The 16,960-nt window shown below is 40.8% G+C and overlaps 1 pseudogene; it reads left to right on the top strand.

The window, feature by feature from the left end:
* Positions 1 to 5,237: 5,237 nt before the first annotated feature.
* LOC116902958 lies at positions 5,238 to 6,464 on the top strand (annotated as a pseudogene).
* Positions 6,465 to 16,960: the final 10,496 nt, after the last annotated feature.

Raw genomic sequence — 16,960 nt, 5'->3', positions numbered from 1 at the left:
AGGGAAAAAGTTAAAAGAACCTGATTAGTATTTCCAGAACATTTAGGATGCATTCAAGAGTCAGACTGTCAAATGTCACAGAAAAGTAGAGATTAAAATCAAAATGAATACGCTGTTAAATTACAGCAAAAATATTCCTGAACCTAGAGAATAAAATAAACATTCAACCACAAGAGGCATTTGCAATCCCAAATACATATTCCAAGAGAATAAACTGACACATCACAATCAGGATGTCAGAAAATGAAATAGTAAATGTGGTAATAGAACAAAAACCAACTAATACATAAAGCTAGGAATCATAATTTCAGAAATTTCATCAGCGATCTTAAAAGCTAGAAAAACACAGAAGGATCTTTCAAGCTCTGAAAGTATGAAGCAATACTCTGAAGAATGCTATGCCCAATGAACTTATCTTTAAAAACAGATGTACAGATAAGGAAGTTTCATGACAAACACTACATCAGATAATTCATAATAACCAACCAAACCAACATTGCCAAAAATTCTGAAAGGTATTCTCTGTTGATAGGAGGAAGAAATACAGCTTCTACAAGAACACATCAGAGGATCACTCTAGGGAAGAAAATGAACAAATGAAAAAGTACCAGGAATGAATCAATTATGTCTAACACAGCAATCAAAACTATGGGAGAAAGAAAAGAAGTACCAATAATCCAGAAAACTAGAACATCACCTAACAGATCTTGAGACAATAGCAAGCTCCTTTCAATAATAATCTTTAAGTGTCCTCAGCTAACCATTAAAAGAGATGCAGAGCTGTCTGGATTAAAAGAACCACCTATTTGTTACCTTGATGAAGCACACTAGCAAAGACACAGTGTCAGAAGATAGAATCAAATTGCCAAGCAAACAGGGACCATAAACAAGCAGACAAAGCTATCTCCATAGTTGACAAAGTACACTTCCAACCACAAGTAATCCAAAGAGACAAAGACAGGCGCTAACTATTTATAAAGGAAAAACAAGAACAAGAAAATATAACATTTTTAAACATTTATGCACCAAAAATAAATCTATAAGGCCTCACCAAAATGACATCCTAAACAGGTCCCAAACAAAACCACAACCAATAGACATGCTTTAGCTCACTAAATAAATAAACAAAAACACGAGCAAATAAATTGTGTGTGTGTGTGTGTGTGTGTGTGTGTGTGTGTGTGTGTGTTGTTGGGATGGGGAATCCTTCCGTGTGTTTGTGCAACACATGTATGCAGTGCCCACAGAGGCATTTGGAAACTTAAGCTCCTCAACTCTGCATTTTGATTATGATTGAAAGGACAGGAATCAACTTAAGACACAAAAAAACTAAGTTCTCAGCACAAAGGAGATTTATTTACCCCAGAAGGACAAAGGGTAGGGAACAAGAGGTAAAGATGGGAGACAGAGGAAAAGGAAGAGAAAAGGAATAAACAGAAAAGGGGAAGGAATATTTGCCCCAGAGGAACAAAGGACTGCTCTGAATAGAGAGGAGACAGACATAGGCAAATGGCAGTTTATAAAGGGCAAAGGAAAACCATGTGTTAGGATGAGTTAGTTGGCTTTGACTGAGCATGTTAATTAGAGTAATCAAAAAGGAGCTTTTGATTGCTGGACTTCAATACTAGCTGGACCTTGATAATCAGCCTCAAGAGGAAGAAGTGGCTAATACGGGAGTAGAACTTTGTGGCCAGCTTTAGGAACACAACCTATGGTTTAGCAAGGCAGGGGGAATGGGAAAGGGCAAGGCTTGCCAGGGCCATGTCTGTCATGTTCAGGCCTATCAGAGCTCTTCAGTTACTTTCTGTAGAGGTCTCACATCTGTTTCAAAGAAATAGTTCCTTGATGAGAGACTGAGCATTATTATCTATGATTTATCTGTGAATATAAGGCAAATATTTAGAAAATAGTTAGGGATTATGCTGGTCTAGTAAAGTGGCAGTTGTAGGTTTTCCGGTGTATACACATGTATATATGGCAACAATTGAAGGAAAAAAAGACCATGCTTTGAAAGAGAACAAGGTGTGTGTCTGTGTGTGTGTGTGTCTGTCTGTCTGTCTGTCTCAGGGTGTTACATGGGAGGGTTTGGTGGAAGGAAAGAGATAGAGGAGATAATGTAATTGTATTATAATTTAAAAAATTAAAGAAAGGCTAAGGTACATCATCAGTCACCTGAACTTAAAATATACATACAGGATATTCTACCCAACAAATAATATACATATTCTTCTAAGTGGCACATGGTACCTTTCCTAAACTGTTCATGGCATGGGCCAAAATCAAAGCTTAATGAATAATTTTGAAGCAATAGTATGTCATTAAAGAAATCTGAAGAAATGTAAAGATTCATATTGTCAAACAAAAAGGAAAATACAACTTACCAGAACCTCCAGGACGTAGCCAGGGGTGTGTTAAGAGGACAGTTTAAAATTATAAGCATTCATATCAGAAAAGCCATCTCAAACACCCTAATGATGCACATCAAGGCTCTGGAAAACAAGAAGAAGCTAATCCCCAAACCCTGGAGATGGCCAGAAAATAATAATAATAATGATGATAATGCAAATTTGGGAAGAAGTTATTGAAATAGACAAAAGTCAATATACAAGGTCAACCAAAGAGGTGGTTTTTTGAAAAAGTTGAGAAAATTAGCCAAACTGGCAAAAAGAAAGAGGAGGAAGTGAAGAGGAAATTCCACGTGAAGAGTGTCATTAAAACAGACTTCAATGAAATCCAGGACATCCTAGGGTTATTGTTTCAAACCTTACACATCAAAAAGCTAGAAAAACCCATGAAAAGTATATGAATTTCTAAATACACTAGGCCTACCACAGTTAAACCCAGATGATATAAATAAGCTGGCCTATTAGGACAATATAAAGATAGAAGCTATAATTAAACCTCTGTGCAAAGAAAAAGAAAAGCCTAGAACCAGATTTCTCTGTTTAATTCTATCAAACTCTGTTGTTTGTTATTTTTGTTTTTTGAGACAGAATATCACTATGTAGCCCTGGCTAGTCTAAACTTGATTTTCTATGTAAACCAGGCTGGCCCCAAATACCAATAGCCACACCTGCTTCTGCCTTCTGAGTGCTAGGACTAAAAGTATTTGCCATACACATGGCTTCTATCAAACTTTTAAGCAAGATCTAATACACGAATCAATTTGTTCCATAAAACTGAATGGAGAGAATCTACCAAAGTCTTTCTATAAACGAATATTATCCTGATGGCAAAACTGGATAAAGATACTATACATTAAGAAATCGCCAACCAATTTTCTTATAAACACTGGTGCAAAAATTGCCAATAAGGGCATAGAGAGATGTTTCAGTGGTGGTTAAACATGCCTCTTGCTCTTCTAGGGGACATAATTTGGTTCCCAGAAATCTACAGGGTACCCAACACTCTCCTTCTCAACTCCCTAGGCACTCGCACAGTCACGTGCACACACACACACACACACACACACACACACACACACACACACACAAACACTAAAATGAAAATTCAGAAGGACTTGCAAAGAAAATTCAAGAACATATTAGGAAGATCATATGTCAAACAATCAGGCTTCATAACAGAGATAAAAGATTAGCATCATATACAAATCAATAAATATACCTTATAAGTAAATGTAAAGTCATAAATGATATAAATATCTCAGTAGATTCACAGAAGGTATTTGACAAAGCTCAACATGCCTTCATGATAAGTCCTGAACACATTAGGAAGCGATGAAGTGTACCTCCAAATAATAATGCTGTATATGACAAACTTATAGCCATTGCTACACTAAATAAGTAAAGTACCATTTTCTTTAATCTCAGGAAGAGACAAGGATTCCCACTTACCTCTTTTCCTCTATATTCACATAGAGTCTTGCTACCGACATAGGACTAGACAGACATAAAAAGGAGTCAAGCTATCCTTATTTACAGACAACAGGAATCTGTACTTGAAATGTCCTATAGTCTCTACCATAAAATGTCTTAGATCTTATTAACACTTTCAGTAAAATTGTAGGGTAATTTCAATATACAAAACTCAATAACATGTATATTATATACTAACAGTGAGCTCACAGAGAGAGAATTGGGCGGTTGATATACCAAGAAATGCAACAGGACAGTAAGGATTCTTGTTTCGGTTAACATAGATGGTGAGGGGGAGGAAAATCTCCCCAAAACGAAAAATGCTGAAATCTCCACATTTACCCAGCACTCTTGAAGATGGTCACAAGCAAATGCCTCATTTGTTCCTGTCCTAATGGCAGTAATTTTTTCTTTAGCCCTTGAAGCTGAGTTGAGAGATAAACTATCAAGAAAAAAAAGGTTTGAGGGGATGGCACTATTCTATATGAAGTTGTTATAGGATTTACATCCATCCGTAGACCTCCAAATAGCTTTTACAGTTAATTCTTGATCTCCTTTTCAAGATAAAAAGAATATAGACATGATGATGACCATTATTACTTTAGTTTTCCCCTTACTCAATAACTGATGTGATGGTTTGAATATGGTTGGCCCATAGGAAGTGGTACTGTTAGAAGATATGGCCTTGTTGGAGGAAATGTATTACTGTGGGAATGGGCTTTGGAGCCAAATGCTGAAAAGTCATTGTTTTCCTGGCTGCACTCCGATCAAGATGCAGAACTCTTGTTCTTCCCATGCCACGAGTGCCTGGAGGTTGTCCTGCTTCTACCTTGATCATAAGAGACTGAACCTCTGAAACTGAAAGCCAGCCTCAATTAAGTGTTGTCCTTTATAAGAGTTGCCTTGGTCATGGTGTCTCTTCCCAGGAATGGAAACCCCAAGTAAGACAAGTCTGCTTGGATGAGTTTATGAAAGAAGAGAAAATAGATGGGATGATCAAGTCATCAAAAAAAAAAGGTCATATTTTTGAAATTGCAACAAACCTTTCACTAGAAAACAGAAGTACTGTTCCCATGGCTTGTAGATGAATGATTACTGGAAAGAAGAGAAGAGGCCAAAGGCCTGAAGATGACAAAGCTAAAATAAAACTAATATATATATATATATATATATATATATATATATATATATATATATATATATATACCCTGTTCCTCTCTGCTGAACTATTTATTGGCTGCTTGTGGGTTCTGGAGGCAAGGTAGTCATTGTGTTTGGTTGTATCCTGCTGATTGTGGGTAGCCCTAGCAGGCTGCTACGATCAGGTCTAAACCCACAATTATACAAAGAGCAACAGTAAATCTGAGTGTGTCAGAAAGCAAACTGGAAAAGACACAAAGGTGAAAAAGAAGGGGAGGTTTGATGTGTGGGAAGGAGATAGGAGATAGTGGGGTGTGGATAACCAGGATGTATCCTATGCATATATGAAATCATCAACAAATTTAGTAAGAATTATATCTGTTCAAAAGGATGCTTATGAGACATACCTGAGTCAGAAATGGGTTACCTGAAACGTCAAGTACTTTAACATAAAACAACAAATGTTTTCCTCCCTCAGAGTCTTCAATTTAAGAAACTGCCCCCAGGTGGTTCCGAAGGCTGAGGAGGTTGTGAGTGCAGTATGCGCCAGTGACTGTCCTTCCGAGGAGCTAGCCTGGGGCTGGACAGCTTGGCCTCCTGCTGCTGGGGCAGGCTGTGAGGAATGCAGAGCCTCCAGGGCAGGGTGCCTCTCCTTAGCTGCCTGTTTCCCTGCCTGGTACTACACCTCCCATGCAGGAGCAAGCCAGACCGTGAGCCACTGCTCCAACCTTCTAGTGTGCTTTTTGCAAAGTTTGACATTTGGGTTTGGTTAAACTCGGGACCTCTACGAAGAAGGACCTGTTGGTTTTGTTATTAGTTTTTGTTTGTTTGTTTGTTTGTTTGTTTGTTTGTTTGTTTCCAACATGGCAGCCTCCAGCTGTGCACAAGTTTTAGAACTGTACCGGGCAATGATGAGAGAGAGCAAGCATTTCAGCGCCTACAATTACGGAATGTATGCTGTCAGGAGAATAAGAGATCCCTTCTGAGAAAATCAGAATGTAAAAGGCCCCGTAGAAATTCAAGCCCTTGATGAATAAAGCCGAAAGAGACCTTGAACCAAACCGCAGACAGGTTCATATTGGCCAACGGTACTCAACTGACAAGCTTATCATTGAGAATCAAGAGAAGCCCAGGACATAGGAACCCAGCGCTAGGAAACAGCCTCCGCTGCAGAACTGACCACTGTCAACATCCATTCTATATGGTGGAACCTCCCAGTACTGGGTGAAATCGCCTCTTGCTCTGCCTGCCTTGTAGGAGCTGATAAACTGAGTCACATTTGCTTTCTGTCAGAGCCGTTATGTGAAGAGATGTCTGTGCGTCCTCAGTTCCGGTGTTAGAAGGAAGAGCTGGAGGTCACTCAGAATAATGCCATGTGCTATCTATCTCCTTGCCGTCTCACCCACATTTGTATAGAGCTTTTGCAGACTTTCTGTCTTGGTCCTTAACGGTAAACGTTATTATCTCTCTGTCCTTTTGTACTAAATAAACCTATTAAAATGAAAATAGAAAGAAAGGAAGGAAGGAAGGAAGGAAGGAAGGAAGGAAAGAAGGAAGGAAGGGAAAAAGAAAAAAAGCATTTCGCATCACTGGTGATGCTGGTAGTATACAATTAATACGACTGGTGAATGCTGGTGTTAAATTTGGGTGGATAGTGATAATACCATGGATTCACTTCATTTCTAACTCAAAGTGAGTGTTGAAACCGACCCTGTACAGGCCTGTCATATCATTTCACATTGTTAGGTAACATTTCTTAAAACCTAAAAATTGATTTCCAGTAATCATTTTATCTTCTTCCCTTTATCATTTTATCATTACCCTTCCTGCCCCAGTCTGTAAGTGTGACAGTCTTTACTTAATCCTTCAGTAAAGGATTAAAAAGCTGAACTGGAGAAATCAATCAAATATTCAGTTCTTGCTGCTCTTACAAAGGTCCCAGGTTCAACATCATGGACACTGAACACATGTGATACACATATAGGAAACCAGGCTTATAAATATTTACTTTAAAAAAAATATTAGAAAGCCAATGGCCTATGATCTAAATTTAGATATAGAAGAGTTCTTACACCCGGATTTAACTCTGGACTACCTATCTTCTAAGGTTATAGGTATAAGACAATTGAATGGAGGTGCCTACCACTTACCTCTCCCATTAAAAAAAAGAAGAAGAAGCATTTTGAAGGGCGTGGCAGTAGGAAAATACCAGAAATGTCCAAGAGAGGCAGGAATCTTGTAGGATTCAGAAACCTGAGGTAACTGGAAAACAAAGGCCCAGAGGTTGCAGCAGTGTCTCCATACCCTGGGCAGATCCTAGGTGTTGGTTTCTCGGTCCTCACAGATTTGCAGCCCACCAAGGTAAGTAACTGAAAATCTGCACGAGAGCCTTGCTTTGAAAAAGGTTCTCACATCGTCTCTCAGTGACCTGACAAAGTGTCATAGCCAGGCACTTACTCTGGAAACAGCCGTTGTCACCACCAAGATGTTCTCAGGGTCAGAAAGTGCCGTGTATTTTCATCTTTGGGACTCGCAATTATTCTACTGCACTGAACCGGGGGAAACAAACTTATGAAGGCAACATGGTACAGATGAATAACTATGACTCAATCCCCATGGGTGCCCTGCAATAAAAAGGGTAGTCATAGCAACTAGGAGAGAAACGGTGCCATACTCAAGGTCCAAGACATCAGGGAGGGTGCCTTCATAGACCAGTGGTGCCAGCAGCTTCAATGGAGATTCTTGCAAATGCCAGGTCCAAAGGTTGCCATCCCGAGTTAATGTCACCACCCTCCTCCTTGTGCTGCACTCATGAACCAATTACTGAGAGGGTAATCAAGGCACAGCATGACTCCAGCTGCCCTGCTAAATGGGACTTGACAATTCTGAAACTCCAGCCTTTTCCTCAACCCTCCTGTTTATAGCCAAAGGGAACCCCCTAGGGCAGTGGTTCTCAACCTTTCAAACAGATCAAAAATTAGATATTTACATTGCAATTCATAACAGTAGCAAAGTTACAGTTATGAAGTAGCAACGAAATAATTTCATGGTGGTTGTCACCACAACATGAGGAACTGTATTAAAGAGTTGGAACATTAGGAAGGTGGAGAACCACTTACGGCCTAAACGAACTTTACACAGGTCTGGCATCAATTCCACTCCTGAGCAGGCCCTGACGAAGAAGAGAACAGCAATGAAACTTGTTATTGGCCATAAAAGCACAGAGGTTCTGGTCGAGTGTGTCAAGGGTGCCTTTTTGCTTGGTCATGACTAAGCATGCTAGCACTGCTCAGGGCGAGGTTTGGGAAAAGGGTTAATCTGCTGGGGTCTGTTGCCTGTTGTCCAAAATTCTGGTTGCCTCACGTTTTGCTGTCTCTCCTCTTGCCCATTGCAGTTGGCCATAACGGATGGCAGAAGCCAGAGGTGGCCAGCAAGTACTAATTGCTCTAATGACTACGGGAGTGTTCCTTTCTGCCACATCTTGAATTATGACCCTCAGAATTCATGCTCACACACATGTATCTGAAACCGGAACTTACCAGCCCGAAGGGCCCCTCTCCTATAGGAATTCCTACCAAAGCCCTCAGCTTTTCTCTGTTGGGGAGAGCATCCTATTTTTGGAAGTTGCGCTCTACTGCCTGCAGCTAATGCTGTGCCTCTTCACTCTTCTATGCTAGCTGGGATGTTTGGCTTGCCACTTAAACTTATGAGCACATTGTGTTCCCTTAGAAAACCACAGTTCTTGCAGCTATCCATATATACTTCCCATGCCAGCTCTGTTTACACTTTGTCTAACAATACATGGCTGCCTTGCCTGGGCCTGGGACACAGAAAGGGGCCCTGAAGTTTCTGCCACCTTTTTTCCCCATACCTACTGGCCTATGTCATGCCTTCTTGGAACCCTTCAGGTGACCAGTTCTGCCTATGCCAGAGACCCTGCTGGGAGCATCAAGCATGCCTGTGAAGTGGCTGGAGTGCTCAGCCTATGTTCATGCCTTGCTCTCACAGAGGATCAATTTAGTTCTTAGCACTCAAGCTGGGTAGCTCACAACTGCCTATATAACTCCAGTTCTTGGGAATCCAATGCCGTCTTCTACTGTACATTCTAGTTCACACGCATTCACAGACGTATACGTAGACATATACATAAATAAAACAATATTCGAGTGAATTCTGTCGGTCTACCACTGCTATGTTAGGAATGGGCTACACAGAGAACAAACCTGTCCATTGCCATTTGCAGCACATCTGTTGAAATTGCTAAAGACAGCAAGGATGAGGGGTCTTTCTGATCCTGTCATAGTAAGTGCCATGCCCAGGATCATTAATCACAGCCAAACACACTATTAAGAGACTATGCTGTAGTGTCCAGAACAAATTAAAACCAACATTGCAAGACATACTGAGGAAGTCCTATCTTCAAGACAAAGCTGCTTACTAAGCAGGCCACACCGTAAGTGATAAGGCATTGAACAAATCTCAGCATGTCTCGAGAAAAACAGTTTTTAAAAATGATGCCTTCAAAATAACGTAATTCTCTAGTGATGTATTACAAAGACGCTGAAATGGATGGATGGACTGAGTGGTGAAGAATGTACCTGCTGGACGAGGTGGGGCACACCTGTCAGACTAGCAGGCTGCAGTGGCAGGCTGGCAAGGCCAGACTGTGATACAAAGCAAGTTTGAAACCATCCTGGGTGACAAAGCAAGATATTGATTAAGTAACTAAATCAAGGCTGAGTGATGTGGCTCAGTGAGTAAAGGGACTTGACGCCAAGGCTGATGATCTTAGTTTGACCCCTGAAGCTCACGTGGTGGAGAGAGAATACTAACTCCACCAGCTGTCCACACACCTGCACTCACATGATAAGTTAATAAACCAATAATGACCAAATAAAAAGCCCAACTGAGATCTCAATGAGATCTAAAAGAATGCAAATAAGCAGTTATAAACACAAACAGACAAAACTAGAAAAATAAAGCTGGGAAGATGGCCCAGGGGGAATTGAACCACAGGACCCAGGTTCAATTCTCAGTGGACCACAGTGGTCTACAACTCCAGTTCCATGTGATCCATTGCTCTCTTCTGCCATCCACAGCCACCAGGCACTGAGGTGGTGCATAGTCATGCATGCAGGCCAAAACAGTATACACTCACAAAAGATAAGGAAGGCAATTCATACAGGGTTTGAATGAGTGGAGTGAGGTTTTAGGAGAAAAAAAAAATCTCAGTAGAAATTATTGAAATGAAGAATTTAACAAGTCAAATTAAAATACTGTTAAGATCTGGAGCAACATACTGTAAGAATAAAGGATTTCTGAACTTGATGAAATACTCCTTTTGAAATAGTTCAGTCAGTCAGAGAGAGAGAGAGAGAGAGAGAGAGAGAGAGAGAGAGAGAGAGAGAGAGAGAGAGAGAAACAGAGACAGATAGAGATAGAGAGAGGACCTAAATCCAGGATATTGTTAGTAACTATAGTCACCTTCCCTTCCTTTGCTGAATTCTGGGTGTTAAGGGGCTGATCTTCAAAGTATGAGAAGTGATAGAAATTAAAGCTGCGCGATTGATTTCTATAGAAAACAAAATGGAGAGCTTGAAGAGTTAGCTCTTGGTAGAGTGCTTGCCTAGCATGCATAAAAGCCCTGGGTTTGATCCGCTGTCCTGCATAAACTCAGTATGACTGTAGAAAACCTGGAATCCTAGCCCTGAGGGCAGAGGCAGAAGAATCAGAAGTTCAATGCCATCCTTAGCCCCTTATAGAGTTTAAGCCCAGCCTCTTGCACCTTAGACCCTGTCTCAAAACACCAAACAAATCCAAAACAACTGCAACAGACATTTTCTCAGGACAGTTGTCCTTCCTCTTTCACTCTTACCCATTTCTCCCTCTGTCTGATATTCATGCCTAAATGGAAGCAGGAAGTAACTTCTTCTTTATACGTCTACAGACCTTACTTAAGAAAGCCTATCTTTCCTTCTTAAACCACATAACAGAAAGTGATGGTTGGTGGGGACCTTCGGGCACTGTCCTCCAGTCCTCACGTGCATTACTTGATATCGCTTTGCAGGACCCCGTGATACTAACACTGTTAGTATTTTCATTGTGCAAACAGATAAAGTCTTAGGAGATGGACTTTCTAGTACATGGAGTACACTGAGATAAAACTTAAAAACTGAAGTAAAACATATCTAGTAAAATGAGCCTCGAACATCTGAATGTAATCCTTAAATCTGGGTTCCGAGACTTTGCTTACTAGGATCATTTTAGAGCACCTAGGACTTGTTACAGAGAGGACAACTGGGGTAGATATGTAGTTTAAATTCTTCCTGATGGTTCTGAAGTGTTTTCCAGAGTAGCACTCCTTTCCTACTTACTGTGAACACTGTTGATAAGATTGCTCCCCAGTGGGGATCCAAAACAGAAACCATGAAACAGCATTAAATCCCTGCTCTGCGATGGTTAATTATAAGGATCTGAAGCCATGTAGTTCCACTGGATCTCAGACACTTTATTTGTAAACCAGTGAAGCTATTTATAGCACTAGATTTTTATAAAGGTTACATAATATAGATGAAAGCACTTTGTAATGGAAATAGGATGATGCTACTACCTTTTGGAAACCCAGACTTTAGCCTTAGGTCCAGACTGAAGAACTAAAAGGAAGAAAAACAACAGAGACTGCAAGGAAGGATTGATAAAGGATCCATTGCTGGTACCCTCCACACAGGATTGGAATATATGAGGGAAACAGCCATTCTTCCTGTGACACAGGGGCTGTTCTCTCTGCCCTTTCTTATTTTTTTATTAACATGGTTCTATATGTAACAGGTGCTGTTTATCTGAATTAACTCCTCTGGGTGAACTTCTTGGCATGGAGCACATGGACTGTGCCTGCAAAGAAGCATGTGTCAGAGAACATCTGCTCCAGCTGTTAGGATCATTACACTGTCATCAATAACCATCTCCCGGATCTCATGACACTGAAAAGATTCCCAAGCGACTGTCTCATGTCCAGGTGTTTGGCTGTAGAAGTGCCAGATGTCAGGGGCTTGGGTACTGGCATATGCTTGGAGGTCGGGGGAGAAATTGCAGGATATAATCTTCTCCCTCCACTTGTGGGTTTTGGGGATGGACTGAGGTCATTGGGCTTGGAAACAGACACCTTAGATAGAGGTACCTCATTGCCCTCTGCGTTTTTTTTTTTTTTTAAAGAGAAATAAATTTTATGTAGTCCTTCATAATTACTAAATACTCTGGTAATTTTTAATAAGATCAATATAGATGATCTTCAAAAGAAAACAGGGAGATGATTAAGAAACACCAAGTGAGCCGTATGAAATCCAAAACCTTTGACATTCACTTAAAAAAATAAAAATAAAAATAAATGTATGCTGTCACTTCCCTCACTGGTATGTGGTACCTTGTAATGAGAGCAAGCCTCAGACAGAGGCTATACACAAATTCTTATCCGAAAGGAGACGTGAAACATTGCTCAAACAGGACTTTGTGGAAGTCCTAAAAGTTGTCTAGATGCATGGAATTATTCTGAAAGCAGTCATGGTGCTGGCAGATGATTTAAAAGCAGTTTTTAAGAAACGAATTTGCTTGATATGTAAATGTTTATTTTATGATTTTTAAAAATATTTTTTATTCAGTATATTTCAATCACATTTCCCCCCCCTTTCAAGTCATTCTAGAGTCTCCCTACCTACCCAATCCAATGTTGGTTCTTTATCTCACCTCTCAACAAAATAACAGCAAATCAAAGAACATTCCTCCACACATACTATAATAACCTCCAAACAAAAATCAAAGCAAACAGGCAAAACACTAATAAATAAGAAAGAAAAAAAAAACTCCATGAGTTTGTTTGGTGTTGGCCTGCTATTGGGAATGTGGTTGATGTATCCAGTGACACTCCACTGCCAAACACTGGTACACTGATCTTCCTTCTGCCAGTAGGTACCAAAAGCAAATAGCTTCTTGGTTAGGGGTGGGACTTGATGTCCATTTCCCCATCTCTGTGCTGAGACCCTGTCTGGCTTGTACCCGTGTGGGTCTGTGAGTGCTGCCACAGTTTTTGTCAGTTTATCAGTACATCAGTATCGCTACATCTGGAAGACACTTTATTATCTCTGCTTTATAATCTTTCCACCTCCTCTTCCTCATAGACTCCCAAGCCTTGATTCTTGGGAAGGAAGAGCTGCTTTTGTGATGTGATAGTGAGGTACTTATCTTAAACACTTCCCACTTCCACAGAAAAACATGCCTTCGAACCCTTTATGTTAATTAATATAAAATCTGTAGTCAGATTTTTACATCATGATATTGATTCAGTATTTGTGCACCCAACTATCCAAATTAACCACCCTCGATTGTACAGATTAAAGATTTATGAACCATCAAATGCAAAATATTTTTAAAATATACAGAAATGATAACTAACATCGGGAAACAAGGTGACAAGTCAGAAGGTCATTTTTGAGAAGGAAGAAGTCTGTTTCAAAGAGCTTTAGTACTGAGCGACACAAAACAGCCATTGCTTTTTAAGTAGAAATAGCTGATTCAAGTAGAAAATAAATTTGCTAGAGGATATTTGGTAGCTCAAAGGACTTCTGGGGATCTAGGTCTAGAAATCCACGGAGAGAGACTACAGTTGGATAATTAGTACAGGGAGGTCTATAACTGGCCACGATGCTATTCACAGACTGTTTAATAGCCTATAGAAGTGATCAAAAGGGGACAGTGGGGCTATACTTGTCAAGCACGGGCACCTCAGATCTAATAATGAAAGTCAGATGCCACGACACCCATGCCCCTCGCTACCATCCAAAGAGCTTAGCCCCCTCCACTCCATTCCTGCACCTGAAGCTTTTCTAAGTCATCATCTCTCTGGTGGTACTCATGATTAAGTGAACAAATCTGTGGGGAGCGAAGGAAGTCCTGAGAGGATGTGTACTGTTAAAATGGTAGTGGCCATGTCAAGAACCTCCATGCTTCAGACCCAGGGGAGTAGCCAGGCCTTCAGCAAGTCAGGCTTAGATGCTTGGAAATCCTCTGGTTCTAGTACAGATGGCTGAGAGCGATTGACCTTTAACTAAAATTAGTGTTTACAGAAATTACCAACCACAGCTTCCCCTTCTTGGATGACTACAACCTTAAACTGTTCACCAACAGAGGCCATCTACTTAGATTAACTGACTGGACTCCTCCAGTACACAAGCAGTATACAGTAAGCCTGCTCCTTGTTCAGAGGTAGATAATAAATGCCCCAGCTCTCCAGGATGCCGTGCATTTCCGTCAGAGCACATGCCCTCCCTGATCCCGGCTTTTCTCTAAGTGTGTCTTTGTGTCTGTCCTTTCTTTATTCACTGACCACCCTGTCAAGTGTGAAAGCCAGGCAACTGAATAGTTTTTGTCATTTCAGCTTCAGCCGCTGCACTCCTACGGTAGGAGCTTCTCCAAAGTGGGTTCGGATGGTGGCATAAAGCAAATAAAAGAAAAATGTTTAATATGTCCAAGGCAAGTTGAATTGGAAGTGAATACAGTATCGTTGAGGTAGGAAGGGCCAAAATGATAGATTTGGTAGTCTGGTTTGGAAGCAGGATTAAGCCTATAGGCAATCATTTTAGTTCATACGTGAAATCTGGATCCAAGAGACTGGTTCAATCTTATAGATGTAGCAGTTGTCCCAACTGCTTTAATACATTGCATTTATTAAATGAAAATGGTGAGATTCTCACTTTATTGATGCTACCAGAAAATTTGGAGAACTCCATGTTGTGCCCCATTTGGTACCAGGGAAATTGGGATTTTTTTCTTTGAGTTCTCAGTCTTGTTAATAAAAAGGTTTCAAAGTGAATTCTGGCGTCCAAGGACAATTATCTTAAAGTCGGAGTGAAAATAGGGCAGGCGGGGTTGGTAGCTTCTAGGAGGAAAGATATAGAGGAGACAGACAGAGAAAGCCATGCCACTAAAGTTACGGGGACCTATTCAGGAATGGAGGTCAGCAACAGCCCATGGCAGAACTCAGCTACAGGAAAAAAATGATGATAGTTTCAGAGAAACAGGGGAAAATCCCACATTGAGAGAATGCATGCTTAGGCTTTTGGCACTGCGTGAAAAGTAAGAAGAAAGAAAACCTCCTAACTCAGAAAAGCAGCTAAATCCCATGGCAGGGCTCTGCAGGAGCTGAGATTTCTGGGGAGGAAAAGCACCTTATCTCACTAAGAGGGTAATTATTCCTCCCATCGCCTTGGCATGCTGTTGTCCCAGGGATGGTCCTTTGACCAGATAATAGGCAGGCCTTGCTCCACTGACTCCTAAGGGAGGAGACAATGGGATGGAATGTTCCAACCTTAGGAGCAGGTCAAAAGTCAGGTCTCCAGCCAGGGTCAGGTGCAGCTGCCATTCTTTTGACCAGGAGGAAACAGCTCTTGCTTCATGGGTTTCAACAGAGCTCTGGTGTCCTCAGTGGTCTCCAGGGTGACTATACCATTAAGAGACATGGAAAACAAAACCCCACAGATAACACTAATATATATATATATATATATATATATATATATATATATATATATATATAGTGTTGAGAGTTAGTGAGGGTCAGTAATATTTGATCCCCCCTTTCAAAAACATTAAAATGCTGACTATCAGGGACTGCGTTAATGTAATTGTGAGAAAAAGTGGATGGGGTGGGGGGGCTACTTTTGAGGAAGTGAAAACAGGCTGCAGTACAGAGCTGGGGAGTGTGGGGGAGTTTGAACTGGAGGTGAAAAGCACACAATTTGTCTGTCTTTATATAAAGCATTCTCTCTCTCTCTCTCTCTCTCTCTCTCTCTCTCTCTCTCTCTCTCTCTCTCTCTCTCTCTCTCTCTCTCTCCCCCCCCCCCCCTTCCTGGTCGTACTTGCTCTAAGCCAGAACGTCAGGCAAGCTAGGTAAGAACTCTACCACCGAGATAACATCCACATGCCCTATTTGAGGATTTTGAGCTTTATCTGAAAGGATAAGGCATTTTAAAGGTCGTAAGGTATTTTTAAAACACACATCCTCCCTAAATCCATAGAAGAACCTTGTTGGATAGATGCTATCAGTGTTTGTTTACACGTGAGGACTAGGGCTTTGAAATGCTTTGACCTATATGAGGGCTGCAAGCAGCTGGAAACAGAATCAGAAAGCAGGCAGGAACTTTTTAGAAAAAAAGGGTTTGTTGGAGAGGAAAGGGGTCTTCATGCTTTTTGCCTGGCCATATTCTATTCTGGCTTCACTCAGAACCCGTTTTCGGGCTCAACTCTGTATTCCCTAGTAAAATCTAGTTTTTAACGAAGAATGCTATTAAGTCAGTTTAGCTTTCTTTCTTATCTCCCTGTTTTCTAGGTAACAAGTAACCTTTGCTGTGTTAGCAACATTGTTGTTATGCCTCTTATCTCCCTTAATGCTATTGTGATTCTCTATTGCTCAAGCTTCCCTATCCCTTGATCCCAGTCTTTAAATTCCCACTTCTACAAGCTCTCTTTTGAATTGAAGCCATTATCTCCTCTCCGTGGCAAGATGGATTTATAGCGGTCCCTACACTTATGGAGACTGTCTTAAATAAAGACCTCCTTAACGACATGTTCTTACAGGTATTGAATATTTTTAAAACTCATTTGGTAAGTGGAGGGGCACACTGTTTCCTTGTATATTCCCAATCTTGTGAGAAAGGTTTTGTTACCGTTTCATAGATGGAGATACCAATTTCAACCCATAAGGCTGCTACTCCACAGTGAAATGCGGCTCTCAACAGTATGACTATGTTAACTCAAGTGCCATCAGAGTGCAAATTTAAGTTATCTGTGGTGTTTGAAGGTCGCTTAGGACCAGGGACAGCTAGGGCTGTAGAATAAAAATGTTCAGGATGGGGATTAATGGCGAACTTAATTAGAAAAGCAGGCTGAGGCAAGAA

Source organism: Rattus rattus, chromosome 6, assembly GCF_011064425.1.
Source record: "Rattus rattus isolate New Zealand chromosome 6, Rrattus_CSIRO_v1, whole genome shotgun sequence".
In the NCBI taxonomy this organism is placed as follows: domain Eukaryota; kingdom Metazoa; phylum Chordata; class Mammalia; order Rodentia; family Muridae; genus Rattus; species Rattus rattus.
This window is presented reverse-complemented; position numbering and strand designations above follow the sequence as displayed.